Source organism: Mesocricetus auratus, unplaced genomic scaffold (assembly GCF_017639785.1).
Source record: "Mesocricetus auratus isolate SY011 unplaced genomic scaffold, BCM_Maur_2.0 Super-Scaffold_100037, whole genome shotgun sequence".
NCBI lineage: Eukaryota > Metazoa > Chordata > Mammalia > Rodentia > Cricetidae > Mesocricetus > Mesocricetus auratus.
The window spans coordinates 363,652-379,260 of record NW_024429215.1 but is presented as its reverse complement, the minus strand read 5'-3'; the positions used below and the strand labels follow the sequence as shown (position 1 = coordinate 379,260).

Here is a 15,609-nt window from a genome sequence, read left to right as displayed (position 1 = left end):
GAGGATCTCATGTAGACACCACAGCCCCAGTCTGACCTTCAGCAACATTGGATGCAAGCATTCCACTCAACAGGAAGACACCAGTCCTAAATTCCATTCAGCAGGAAGGAACCAGTCCTAAATTCCATGTGTTACTGGAACCAACCTGGGACCTGAGCTATGAGGGCTCTGTGCTGACCCTCTTCCCGAGGAAGGGAACAGACTTTGAAATCTTATGGATTGATTTTCTAGATGTAGATTCAGAATGAGATTTAGATCCCCACGATCTTGACATGTCTGACTTGAGGGGCAGTTTGGGGAGATGAGAGAGAGAGAGAGAGAGAGAGAGAGAGAGAGAGAGAGAGAGAGAGAGAGAGAGAGAGAGAGAGAGAGAGAGAGAGAGAGAGAGAAAGAAAGAAAGAGAGAGAGAGAGAGAATTTGTTCCTGAGTTAAATTCCCAGTAACTACATGGTGGTTTACAACCATCTATAATGAGATTTGGTTCCCCCTCTGAGTAGCGGAGGGAGCCGATGAGCGGGGGACCTCCCAGGCTTTGCTACTCCACTTGATGGGGGAAGGGAACTACCAATACTGGCCCTTTCCTCTGCTGATCTCTACAACTTGAAAACTCATAACCCTTCTTTCTCACAAGACCCCCAGGCCCTAACAGGTCTCATTGAGTCCATCCTCATGGGATGATTTCCAGCAGCTACTACAAACTCTCCTTACAACTGAGGAGAGGCAGAGAGTCCTCCTGGAAGCTAGAAAGAACATCCTGGGGCCAGACGGGAGACCTACCTAGCTTCCTAATGAGATAGAGGCACACTTTCCCTTAACCTGCCCAGAATGGGACTTCAACCCACCACACAGTGGGGAGTGTCACAGTCTCTATTGCCAGACTCTGTTGGCGGATCTCAAAGGGGCAGGGAGACGCCCCACAAATTTGGCCAAGGTAGGTGCAGTAACTCAAGGTAAGGAAGAAACCCCCGCCAGGGTTCTAGAGCGCCTCATGGAGGCTTACAGAATATATACTCCTTTTGACCCCCAGGCCCAGGAGAGGGAAGCTGACATAATCATGTCATTCATCATACAGTCAGTACCCGATACATGCACTAAGTTACAATGCCTTGAGGGGCTGCAGGGATATACCCTGCAGGACTTAGTAAAGGAGGCTGAAAAGATTTTTAACAAAAGGGAGACACAGGAAGAGAAGGAAGAGAGGCTACATAAGTTGCAGGAGGAGAGAGAGAGAACAAGAAAGATAGAAAGCGCAATCAGGAATTAACAAAATTTTGGGAGACGCAGGAAGAGGAGGAGAGGCTATGTAAGTTGCAGGAGGAGAGAGAGAGAGAACAAGAGAGGTAGAAAGCACAATCAGAAATTAACAAAAAATTTGGCCACCGTAGTGCAGGAGTCTAAAAATAGGCCTAGACAGGCGAGAGACCTGGGCGACAAAGCAAGACCAAGCTAATGCAATCGGGTACCCTTAAACCCTGTCATAGTCCTTGGAACACTCCCTTCCTCCCTGTGAAGAAGCCAGATGCGGGGGACTATAGGCCAGTGCAGGACCTCCGGGAAGTGAATCAGAGGACAGAGGACATTCATCCAACAGTACCCAACCCTTACAATTTACTGAGCACGCTGCCTCCAAGCCACATCTGGTATACAGTACTCAACCTTAAAGATGCATTCTTTTGCCTCAGACTGAGCCCTCAGAGTCAGCCCCTATTTGCCTTTGAATGGAAAGATCCCTGTACAGAGTTCTCTGGCTAGCTCATAAGGACGTGACTCCCTCAAGGGTTCAAGAACTCACCAACCCTCTCTGATGAAGTCCTGCACTGAGATTTAGCAGACTTCTGAGTCCACAACCCCAATATAATTTTACTCCAATATGTAGATGATCTCTTTCTGGCCCCAGAATCAGAATATGACTGCTTCCAAGGTACTGGGGCATTATTACAAAGGTTGGGGGAATTGGGATATCGGGCATCAGCAAAAAAGGCTCAGTTCTGTAAGAAGCAAGTCACCTACCTAGGGTATTGGCTTCAGGACAGTCAGCGCTGGCTGATGGAGGGAGGAAAACAGGCCATAGCCCTGATTCCCCCACCCAAAAATTGCATGAGTTTCTGGGTAGTATGGGGTTCTGCTGTCTCTGGAATCCTGGCTCTGCAGAATTAGCAGCCCCACTCTACCCTTTGACTAAAGTTATGGCCCCCTTTGTATGGAAAAAGGAGCACCAGGAGGCCTTTGACAATATCAAATGGGCCTTGCCTACAGCACCTGCCCTGAGTCTCCCCAATATAAACAAGCCCTTCATCCTCTACGTGGATGAAAGGGCAAGACTGGCAAAAGGAGTCCTAACCCAGCAGCTTGGGCCATGAAAGAGGCTGGTAGCATACTTCTCAAAGAAACTGGACAATGTAGTGTCAGGATGGCCCCCATGCCTCCGAATGGTGGCTGTAGTGGCTGTCCTCGCCAAAGATGTACACAAATTGACTTTGGGTCAGCCACTCACAGTGGTGGTCCCCCATGCAATAGAAGCTGTGGCCTGACAGCCGCCCGGTAGATGACTTTCAAATGCACAAATGACCCATTATCAGGTGCTGCTCCTCAACCCCGACAAGTTGCAGTTCGGGGCAGCCACATTCCTAAATCCAGCTTGGGGACCCCTCCTCAATTCGAGGGACCCCAACATCCAAAGAACTCCTACTCCAGTTACACCCATGGACTCACCTCAGACATAAGAAACTCTAAGAGCTCCTACAACGAGAGGAGCAATTTTATTACATCCACAACCTCAACAGCCTCCTTCAACAAATCACCAGTTCCTGTGCTCCCTGCACCAAAGTAAACACAGGGTGGGGCGGCTCAAGCTGCCTGAGGGGATTAGAGTCAGAGAGGAGCCACTAGGAACTAACTGGGAAGTTGACTTCACTGAAATCAAACCTGGAAGCCTTGGAAACAGGTACCTTCTGGTTTTCATAGACACTTTTTCAGGATGGACTGAGGCATTTCCCACCAAGCGTGAGACTGCACAGGTGGTGGTCAAGAAAATCCTTGAAGAGATCTTCCCATGGTTCGGGCTACCCAAGGTAATAGGGTCTTTGTCTCTCAGGTGAGTCAGCTGGTGGCTAAAACATTGGGAATTGATTGGAAACTACATTGTGCATACAGACGCAAAGTTCAGGACAGGTAGAGAGAATGAACAGAACAATTAAAGAGACCTTAACCAAATTGACCATAGAGACTGGCACTAGAGACTGGGTACGACTCCTACCCATGGCACTGTTCCAAGTTCAGAACATCCCTTCAGTGCATGGGCTAACTCCATTTGAGATCCTATTTGGAGGGCCCCCGCCTATCCTGAGTACACTTCCCATAGACCCTAATCATTCCATTGATCCCCATCCATCCAGGCCCGGTTACATGCTCTTCAACTAGTACAGAATCAGATCTGGAAACCACTGGCTGCAGTATACCAGGCCGGAAATTCCACAGTGCCTCACCCGTTCCAGTTCGGGGACTCCGTGTACGTCCAACGCCACCAAGCTAAGACTCTTGAACTCTGCTGGAAAAGCCCTTACACCGTGATCCTGATGACCCCCACGGCTCTCAACGTTGATGGGATTGCAGCATGGATCCATGCCTCTCACGCCAAGAAGGCCGTGGCCAGCGGAGGTTCAGCAGAGGACAGGTAAACAAAATGGAAGTTACAGCGCACTCAAAACCCGCTCAAGCTAAGACTCTCACAAACTGCTTGATTGTCTTGTTATGCTTAATGCTTTTCTGTTACCCCTCCCCAACTGAGGGAACCCCACATGCTCCCCAACAGCTGACCCTCACCCAAGTCTCAGGAAAGGGCACATGCTTGGGAAATGTCCCCAGGTCCCACCAGGACCTCTGTAACCAAACCCTCCTACAACCCAAAACTAACATGGGCTCTATGTACCTGGTACCCAACCAAGGACTATGGTGGGCCTGTAATACTGGGCTCACCCCCTGTCTCCTTAACAGGCTTTTGCAATTTATATGAGAGAGGCTGTCTATTACCCAGGCCCTCGTCCTAACCCAATAATATCAAGCCCCTTAAAAAGTTTTATGATTAAAACTATGCCCTAGAGAAAAGGGAGGAATGAAAGACCACAGAATGGGATGTATGGTTTAGCAACCTTAATTGCAGAAGGGCTGTAAACCCACAAAAGGCCAAATTCCCAGCTGCTGACCACCTGTGACGAACTGACCAGGGCATCAGAGATGGGCAAACAAGATTCATGGGAAACAAGGAGATGATAACCACCATTTACTTAGGGAGAGATGATTAACTCATACCAAGGTTTGGGGAATTTACAATGTGTAGGTCAGGAAGACATCTACTTCCCCTGGTCAGTAGTCACGTACCCCCCCCCACACCACAAGATAGGGACCCCTCCCAAAGGCTTGTGGTTATTGTCTTTAAAAGCTGATTGTAACTGAACCTCAGGACCAATTGGTCTAAAAACTGACAGAGAGGCCCATCTGCAGATGCCTAATTAAAGCCTCTTGCGTGTTGCATCAATTGGCATGTGTACTCTTGATTCTTGGGGCAACGAATACAGCTTGGGGGCCCCCTCTTCAATTCAGGGAACCCCAACACTACAAAGTCTGTTATATCATCTGGGGCAGGGTCTAGGCTCTCCACCATGTGTCCAGGCAGATAGAGTATCCCTCCATGTGGAATGGGCTCCCAAAGTCCATTCGTATGCCAGGGATAAAGATCTAGTACCCGAGGCCTGAAAGATTACCGAGGCCTCCTCACTGATATGCCACATAATAATCAAAACCCCAAACATACAGAATAAAAAAAATAATATTAAGAGCAGCAAAGGAAAAATGACAAGTAACATACAAAGGTATACCTATCAGAATCAAGCCTGACTTCTCCATGGAAAATCTGAAAGCCAGAAGGTCCTATATAGATATTCTACAAACACTAAGAGGATTCTTTATTTTGATTTTCAGTGTGGCTTGTTTTTTTTTTTTTTTTTTTTTTTTTTGTTCATGGCCCTTTTATTTCCTGTGGTTTGGTTTTTATGTTGTTGCTGTTGGATTTTTGGTAGTAGTCATCTTCTTTCCAGTTCTCCGGTATTTATCTACTCTTCACATGAAAGTTATTATTTTCCATGTTCACATGGAGATTCCTCTGACGCTCCTGTGTGTGTTTTGCCTCTAATTTATTTTCTGCAGTGCTGCTTTAGTGAAATCAGTTGTGTTGTTGGTGACTGACTTGGTCTACATCAATTTTAACAGAGCCATGTTCTTTTTGTTACATAGTGCTTAATGGTGATTTTTCTCTTCAAGCTTCAAATGTCTTTCCATGCTCTCCTGTCTTTAGGATCATTGACCAGACCCCTGGTCATATTTTTTTCTTGGGTCTTTTCATGTGGTTTGACATTGTTCTCTAACAGTATTACTCATACATTCTGAACCTTTATTTTATAGGGAAGTGAGCCATGTGTTCAGTGTCCTTGAAAGAGAAACTCAAAGAAGAGAAACAGGAAGAAATGGCTGAGTGTCCGGTATATATGTCACAGGTCAGTGGTCATTTCCACTGTCTATCTAAATATGTTGTACATTTATGGATTAAAAGCTTGTAATTTTTGACTTCTTATAATTTAAAGATTTTTATTATGATCAATTCTGTGACAAGATGACAATAAGCTACACACTGCAATAAGCAGACACAAGACTGTAAAACTCAATGTAGTCTATACAGGTAGAGTCGATGCAGGGCACAGAAGCTCTGGAGCCTCACATGGGATTTCATATTTCACAAGCAAATATATTTTGATTTGCTTATCCACCCCCAAACTCCAGAAACCCTTGACAGAATTAGAACTAGAAGAGCTTAATATTCTTTTCCATAACTGGTGTTCATTTCCTAGCTTCTCTGGAGGTGTGGATTGTAGGCTGGTAATCCTTTTTACTATGTCTGGAATCCATATATACCATATTTGTCTTTTGTGACTGAATTACCTTGCTTAGGATGGTTTCTTCTAGTTCCATCCATTAGCCTCCAAATTTCAAGATTCCTTTGTTTTTTTGTTTTGTTTTGTTTTTTGCTGAGTAGTGCTCCATTGTGTAAATGCACCTCATTTTCTGTAACCATTCTTCCATTGAGTAACATCTAGGTTGCTTCTAGTTTCTGGCTATTAAAAGTAATGCTGCTATGAACATAAGTGAACAGATGTCCTTATTGTTTGAATGTGCAGCCTCTGAGTATAAGCCTAAGAGTGGAATTGCTGGATCTTGAGGTAGACTGGTTCCCGTTTTCCAGAGAAACTGCTATAATGATTTCCAAAGTGGCTGTACAAGTTCGTACTCCCACCAGCAATGGAGAATCATTCCCCTTTCTCCACATCCTCTCCAGCATAAACTGTGGTTGGTGTTTTTGATTTTATTTCTTTTTTTTGTTTGTTTGTTTGTTTGGTTTTTTCGAGACAGGGTTTCTTTGTGGCTTTGGAGGCTGTCCTGGAACTCACTTTGTTGACCAGGCTGGCCTCGAACTCACAGAGATCCACCTGCCTCTGCCTCCCAAGTGCTGGTATTAAAGGCGTGTGCCACCAACGCCCGGCTGGTGTTTTTGATTTTAGCCATACTAACAGATGTAAGATAACATCTTAGAGTTGTTTTGATTTGCATTTCCCTGTTAGCTAATGAATTTGAGCACTTTCTTTAGTGTCTTTTAGCCATTTCAGATTCCCCTATTGAGAATTCTCTGTTTAGTTTGTGCCCCACTTTTTAGTTGAATTATTTGGCGTTTTGAGGACTAGATTCTTGAGTTTTTTTGTATATTTTGGAAATCAACCCTCTGAAGTGAGGATGGCGAAGATCGTCTCCCATTCTAGGGGCTGCTGTTTAATCTAAAGAGAGTATGTCTTTTGCCATACAGAAGCTTTTCAGTTTCATGATGTCGCACTTTTTAATTGTAAATCTCAGCATCTATGCTACTGGAATTACATTCAGGAAGTGGTGTCCGGTGCCAGTTCGTTCAAGGGTGCCTCCCACACTCTCTTCTGAGACATTCAGTGTGACTGGATTTATGTTGAAGTCTTTGATCCATTTGAACTTAAGTTTTGTGCATGGTGATAGATATGGACCTATCTGCAATCTTCTACATGTATGCATCTAGTTATGCCAGCACCATTTATTGAAAATGCTTTCTTTTTTCCATTGTATAATTTTAGCTTCTTTGTCAAAGATCAGGTGTCTGTAGGTGTATGGGTTAATATCAGAATTTTCAATTGGATTCCATTGGTCTACCTGTCTATTTTTGTGCCAATACCAAGCTGTTTTCAGGACTATAGCTCTATAATAGAGATTGAAGTCAGGCATGGTGATTCCTCCAGAAGTTCTGTTATTGTAAAAGGTTGTTGTGGCTATCCTGGGTCATTTGGTTTTCCATATAAAGTTGAGAATAGTCCTTTCAAGGTCTGTGAAGAATTGTGCTGGGATTTTAATGGGGATTGCATTGAATCTGTAGATTGCTTTGGTAAGATTTTTACTATGTTGATCCTACCTATTCAAGAGCATGGGAGATCTTTCCATTTTCTTGTATCTTCTTTAATTTCTTTCTTTAATGACTCAAAGTTCTTGCGATACAGGTCTTTCACTTGTTTGGTTAGCATTTCCCTGAGGTATTTTATGATGTTTGTGGCAATTGTAAAGGGTGATGTTTCTTTTATTTCTTTCTCAGTCCTTTTATTGTCTGTACATAGTAGGGCTACTGATTTTTTTAGTTGATCTCGTACCCTGCCTCTTTGCTGAAGGTGTTAATCAGCTGTAGGAGTTTCCTGGTAGCATTTTTCAGGTCACTCATATAAACTATCATATCATCTGCAAAAAGTGAAAGCTTGACTTCTTCTTTTCCAGTTTTGTATCCCCTTCATCTCCTTTTGTTGTCTTATTGCTTAGCTAGAACTTCAAGTACAATATTGGAGAGGTATGGAGAGAAGGATCAGCCTTATCTTGTTCCTGATTTTAGAGGAATCACCTTGAGTTTTCATCTGTTTACTTTTATGTTGGCTGTTGGTTTGCTGTATATAGCTTTTATTATGATTAGGTAGGTTCCTGTTATCCATGATCTCCTCAACACCTTTATCGTGAATGGGTGTTGGATTTTGTCAAAGGCTTTTACAGCATCTACTGAGATGATCATGTGATTTTTCATTTTCAGATTGTTTATATGATGAATTACATTGATTGATTTCCATATGTTGAACCATTACTCCATGCCTGAAATGAAGTCTACTTGATCATGGTGTATGATTTTTCTCATGTGTTCTTGGATTCAATTTGCAAGTATTCTATTGAGTATTTTGAATCAATGTTCATGAGAGACATTGTTCTGTAGTTCTCTCTCTTAGTTGTGTCTTTTTGCAGTTTGGATACAAGGTAATTGTAGCCTCATAAAAAGAGTTTGGAAATGATCCTTTTGCTTCTATTGTGTGAAACAATTTCAAGAGTATTGGCATTAGCTCTTCTTTGAATTTCTGGTAGAATGCCACACTGAAACCATCTGGCCCTCAACTTTTTTTGGTTGGAAGACTTGATGGCTGCTTCTATTTCGTTAGGGGTTATTTGTCTATTTAAATTGCTTCTCTGTTCTTGATTTAATTTTGGTAAGTGATATCTATCCAAAAATCATCCATTTCCTTTCAGTTTTCCAATTTTGTGGAGTACAGGTTTTCAAAGTATGACATGATAATTCTCTGGATTTTCCCAGTATCTGTTGTTATGTTTCCCTTTTCATTTCCCATGTTATTAACTTGCATGTTCTCTCTCTGCCTTTTGGTTAGGTTGGGTGAAGGTTTGTCTATCTTGATGATTTTTCAAAGAACCATCTCTTTGTTTCATTGATTCTTTATATCTTTTTCTTTGTTTCTACTTTATTGATATCAGCTCTCAATTTGATTATTTCCTTGTATCTACTCCTCCTAGCTGATTTTGCTTCTTTTTTTTCTAGAGCTTTCAGTTGTTCTGTTAATTCTCTAGTGTGACTATTCTCCAGTTTGTTTACATGGGCACTTAGTGGTATGAACTTTCTTCTTAGCACTGCTTTCACAGTGACCCATAAGTTTGGGTATGTTGTGCCTTCATTTTCATTGAATTCTAGGAAGTCTTTGATTTCTTTCTCCATTTCTTCCTTTACCCAGGAGTGATGCAGTTGAGCATTGTTCAGTTTCCATGAGTTTGTAGTGTTTCTGCAATTTGTGTTATTCTTGAATTCTGACTTTAAATCATGGTGATCCAGTAGGATACAGGGTGTTATTCCAATTATTTTGTAGAGGTTTGAGTATGTGGTCAATTTTAGAGCAGGTTCCATGTGGTGCTGAGAATAAGGTATATTCTTTTGTGGTTAGATCGAATGTTCTATAGATGTCTGTTAAACCCAATTGGGTCATAACTTCTGTTAGATCCTTTATTTGTTAAATCTGTCTGGTAGTCCTGTCCAGTGGTAAGAATGGGGTGTTGAAGTCTCCTACTATAAGTATGTGGGGTTTAATGTGTGATTGTGTGATTGGTGTTTACATAATGTTTCCTTTACCAATGTTTGTGCCTTTGTATTTGGTGTACAGATGTTCAGAATTGAGACTTCATCTTGATGTATTTTTCCTATGATGAATATGAAATGCCCTTCTTCATCACTTTTGATTAATTTTAGTTTGAAGTCTAATTTGTAAAATAGGATAGCTATACCCACTTGCTTCATAGGGTCATTTGATTGTAAAATCTTTCACTGACCCTTGACTCTGAGGTAACATCTGTCTTTGAAGATGAGGTGTGTTTCTTGTATGCAACAGAAGCATGGAGTCTATCTTCGTATCCATTCTGTTAGCCTGTGTCTTTTTATAGTTGAGTTAAGACCATTGATATGGAGGTATGTTAATGACTTGATTGTTGATTCTGTTTGTCTTGAATTTGGTTTTGGTGGTGTTATTGTGTGTGAGTTTTCCCCCTAATTCTGGCTTTTGGTAAAGTTAGATTATCTATTGTCTATGTTTTTCTGAGTGTAGTTAACTTCCTTGAGTTGGCATTTTCCTTTCAGAACTTTCTGTAAGGCTGGATTTGTGGGTATGTATTGTGTAAATCTGGTTTTGTTATGGAATATCTTGTTTTCTTCATCTATATTGATTGAGAGTTTTGCTGGGTATAGTAGTCTGGGATGGCATCCATGGTCTCTTAATGTTTGTGGAACATCTATCCAGGGCCTTCTGACTTTCAGAGTTTCCATGGAGAAGTTGGGTGTAATTCTGATAAGTCTGCATTTATATATTACTTGGCCTTTTTCCTTTGCTGCTCTTAATATTCTTTCTTTATTCCACGTATTTGGCATTTTGATTATTATGTGGCTAGGGAACTTTTTTTAGTTCAGTATATTTGGTGTTAGGTTACCTTGTTGTACTTTCATAGGCATGTCCTTCTTCAGGTTGGGAAAGTTTTCTTCTTTGATTTTGTTGAATATGTTTTCTGCACCTTTGAGCTGGGCTTCTACACCTTCTTATATTCCTATTACTCTTAGGTTTGGTCTTTTCACAATATCCCATATTACCTGAATATTTTGTGTTGAGGATTTGTTGGATTTAAGATTTTCTTTGGTCAATGAATCTATTTCCTCTAGTTTGTCTTCAGCACCTGAGATTCTGTCATCCATCTCTTGTACTCTGTTGGTTATGCTTGCATCTGTACTTCCTGATCATTTACCCAGCTTTTCTATTTCCATCATTCCCTCAGTATTTACTTTATTGTCTCTATTTCAGTTTTCAGGTCTTGAACTGTTTGAATTGTTTCCTACATCTGTTTGATTGTTTTTCCTTGGCTTTCCATGCTTTCTTTTAGAGATTTGTTGATTTATTGTGTTTTTTGGTTTGTTTTTTTCTTCCATTTCTTTAAGAGATTTTCTCATGTCCTCTTTGAGGTCCTCTATCATTTTCATGAAATGTTTTTTAAGGTCATTCTCTTCTGTTTCATATGCATTGGGATGTTCAGGTCTTGCTGGTGTAGAGTCCCTAGCCTCTGGTAGTGTCATATATGTCTTTCTGTTGTTGTATGTGTTCCCATCTCTTCTTCAAGTGGGTATAGGTGGGGTCTTTCCCTCTCCTGTTGGGTATGGTTTCAAGGCTCTATCCTCTCTTCTCTTCTAGATTGTGCTGGAATGATTGCCAATGTTGGGTGTCTTGTTCTTCCTCCAGGTCTCTCTCTCTCTCTCTCTCTCTCTCTCTCTCTCTCTCTCTCTCTCTCTGTCTCTGTCTCTGTCTCTCTCTCTCAAGGATTCAGTGGAAGGGAGGGTCTCATGGCAGAATGTCAAGGGACTTGAAGAGGGAGAGCTGGGCTACAACAGCTCTGGCAATCACCTCTCTATTGGGGTGGGGGTGGGGCGGTCAAGACAGGAATGGCGGCCACTGATGCAGCTTGGTTTGTACTGCCTCTAGGTCCCTATGTGGGATTTTTTCACAGGAAGGCTTGAGTCAGTACTTTTAAGTAGTTTCACTTTCCATGGTGGCCTTTTTGTGATCCTGAGCACATTTTTCAATGTTTGTTGGCCATTAGAATTTCTGTCTTTAAAAAGTGTCTGTTTAGCCCATTTGTTGATGTGCAGTTTTATTTCCTTGATATAAAATTAATTTCATATGTGGTAAATTCTTGCTATTAGCCTTATTCAAAGTTTCACTGGTAGGGATTCACTTACCTATGCCTTAAACATTTTTTGATGTATTTCTTGGAGTTCCTTCAGTTTTTATTACTGCTTGTGAGTGAAATGAAATACTCAAAAAAAAACCTTCTGAAATTGTCATTTGTCTCTCTTAGCTTATGCATATTCTTAGGGAGTTTTTTAATTCAATCAAATATTACTGATGCAGATTTTTCTCTATTCATACTGGCCCAAATATTGTCATAAAATTAACTCCATAGGCTGCTTACCTCATATGTCAATGTTAAAATTGACAGTATGTAGTGCTGTTACAATCCTTGCTACTGTGGGAAAAAAACCAAAACTCTTCTCTATAAAATCAGTCATATTCTGCCTTCTATACCTTCCTCTTCCCTAATTAATGGTGTGCCATTGGACTTAGAGTTTAAACATCCCAACTGAGACTGTTAGAATAGTGTCATGTAAGGCACAAATACAGACAGGATGGATATGTGTCAGTGTTTTAGCATGACCTACAGATATAGCATTTAAAGCTGAGACATGTACAATGTGATCCTATGTGACATAAACACCATATCCATAACAGACAGATAACCATGTCTGGGCTGGAGCAATGGCTCAGAATTTAAGAGCCCAGGCTGCTCTTGAAGAGGTCCTGAGTTCAATTCCCAGCAACCACATGGTGGCTCACAGCCATCTATAATGAGCTTTGGTGCCATCTTCTAGCATGCAGGCATACATGCAGGCAGAATGCTGTATACATAATAAATAAATAAATCTAAAGAAGTAAAGAAAAGTCTTAAAAACCCATCATATCCATAACAGATAGATAACCATCCAAGTAGCGCTTGTTCAATCCATACGTTTTATTTCAGGGTGTGTTGACATTCGGAGGAGTGGGAATGCCTGGACTCTGCTCAGTGGGCTTTCTACATTGACATGATGTTAGAAAATTACAGCAGCCTGGTCTTAGTGGGTGAGAACATTTTGCTTGTTGAATTCCAAACCCATCTTTTGTATATTATAACTTAATATGTTGTAAAATCTGTTAAGCTGTCCTGAAAAAAACAAAAAGGAGACAGGGTAAATTTAGTAGTTTGGAAGAATTTCTCATGCTATTTAGGTTTCTCTTTCCAAATTGCATTCCACTTTTTATTTTGGTGGCAAGATTTATCCGTAGACTCAGTAGCATATAACATTTCCACTTATATCTTAAAGCTCCACATCCATTATTGCAATTTCACATTTTTTTTTTTGGTTTTTCGAGACAGGGTTTCTCTATATTGTTTTGGAGCCTGTCCTGGAACTCACTCGGTAGACCGCAATTTCACATTTTTAATTGTGAGAAAAATGCAAGGTAAATAACATGAAAATACTAAATATACTGAGAATTTTGACAAGAAATATGAATCCAGAAAGCTTGGTTAAATTCCTCTGTTTTATGTTTTTATATACTGAGCCCAGTACTGTGTTCGACTTCTGTATTATTTCTAAAAGTTCTAGCATGGGTAATGGGCTGCCTGAAAGAACTGGCGGATTATTGTATGCAAGGTAACCGTGATAACCTGTTTGGAAAGAATGAGGTTGCCCTGGAAGAGGAGAGAAGGGAGTAGCCACAACTAGAGTGGGCTAGTGAATCAGCAAGAGAACAGTGAAGGCTTCAAGTGAAAGAGGAAGCAAGAGCTGAGAATGGGTTTTTTGATATTCAATTCCATTTGATATGATTCCTGGTCACTTAACCTAGTGCAGTGTCCTGGCCCTAGGATGCATCCTCACTGTTGTAATAACTGTTAGAATGCCTTCTGTCTTATTACACCTGTCTTGTAGTGACTTAATACTACTCAAAATAGTTTTATTTGACTGTGTTGAAATTGGACTGGAATAATTTTCCAAACTTTTAAGTCTAACTTGGATCTTTGAAGTAATGTTATGCTGTAATTGCCTTCCTTGTATGCATATCTTCATGGTACATCCTTCAGTTTTTTCCCAGTGATGAATATACAGATGTCCTCTGGGAAATAATATCAGAAGTCAGAGTGGATCTGAGAATAACCCTGTGAGGAAAGTTAAGAAACACAATGGTGTGTGGAACTCTGAGACTAACTGACAGAAGTAAGCAATAACTGCCCATGACAGCCCTGCCTCAAACAAGCTAGAGCCGGTGATATCTAGAATAGTGTCTTTGCATCCATTACTAAGTATAAATGTTGTAAACCTGGGATTGGATTACACTCCTCTTCATCATTTTCTGATAAGAAATTTTTAAAGATGGAGACATGTATTCTAAATATAATCTTTCAGTGAGCTCTATCCTACAGCTAATTCACAGCCATCAGTTATTTTTTGCATAGTTTTCCAGTTAGAGATTTTTGACAAAGATGAAATATCTGTTGTAACTCACTGACCTTTGAAGGCTGTCATGATGTGTTCGTGACAAGCCATACAATTAGAGTGAATGAAAATTGTCCATTACTGGGAATTTTAATCTCAATAGTTCCAGGTTCACTTATGTTAAATGACAACTTAGGAAGATAGTCATATATCATATGTTTATTACTGGAACAAGCCCTATTAATCTGAACTGTACTCATTTTCAGAGAACTATTTCATATGTGATCCTATCCATCACCATGTGAAGACTGAAAAGGAATCTTGTCATTGTGATGAGCTTGACAAACTGCTTCATGACCCTCAACATGTGTACTAAATAGAACAAGTGAATCTACAGAAAACTCTAATAAGTACACATGCAGTAGTCACAGGGATGCCTCTGTTGACTCATCAAACCCAGACAGACATGAAAGCATGCACACTGGAGAAGAACCTTGTCAATCTAAAGACTGTGAGGTATCTTTAAATTTGTGTTCCAGCATCACTCAAGATCAGAGAGTCTACACTGCAGAGAAAGAGCACAGGCAGGGAGACTATGATGACTCTTTGAGCTCTGCATACAGGCTTTTGCAACAACCAATCTACATAGAAGAAAATCCACAGCAGTGTGAAAAATGCAAGAAATGCTTCAGGACTGGGTCCTACCTCAATGATCATGAGAGAATTCATACTGGAATTAAGCCCTACCAGTGCAACATTAATAAAAAATCCTTTACACAGCATTCTAGTTGGAAAATACACCAAAGCCTTCATACTATGGAGAAACCTTACACATGTATGGAATATGAAAAATCCTCTACTTGGAACTCACAATTTAGAATGCATCAGAGGGTTCACACTGAGGAGAAACCTTACAAATCTAACAAATGTGACAAGTTCTTTACACAGGACTCACATCTTAGAAGACATTAGAGAGTTCATACTGGAGAGAGACCTTACAGTTGCAAGCAATGTGGCAAGTCCTTTACCTGGAACTCACAATTTAGAAGACATCAGAGTTTGTACTGGAGAAAAAAGTCACAAATATAAGCAATGTGATAAGTTCTTTACCTGGTACTCACAACTTAGAAGACATCAGAGTTCACATTAGGAGAAACCCTACACATGTATTGAATTGGACAAGTCCTTTACCAAGATGTCACATTTTGTAAGACATCAGAGGGTAAATACTGAGGAGAGACCTTGGAGTTGTATGGAATATGACAAATCTTTTCCTAGATCTTAGAACATATCAGAATATTCATACTGAAAAGAAACCTTACAAATGCCAAGACTGACATATCCTTAAAGTTACAAGTCTTAACAGATGGACAGACAAACAAAATTATAAATAGTGTAACAAGCCGGGCGTTGGTGGCACACACCTTTAATCCCAGCACTTGGGAGGCAAAGGCAGGTGGATATCTGTGAGTTCGAGGCCAGCCTGGTCTACAAGAGCTAGTTCCAAGACAGGTTCCAAAGCCACAGAGAGACCCTGTCTTGAAAAACCAAAAATAAAAAATAAAAAGATAAATAGTGTAACATACTATTTTCTGATATTCTCTGCTTAC

General features: G+C 40.8%; 1 pseudogene; it reads left to right on the top strand.

Annotated features, from left to right (window-relative positions):
• The first annotated feature begins 2,545 nt into the window (after window positions 1-2,545).
• LOC110339393 lies at window positions 2,546-15,296 on the top strand (annotated as a pseudogene).
• The last annotated feature ends 313 nt before the right edge of the window (window positions 15,297-15,609 follow it).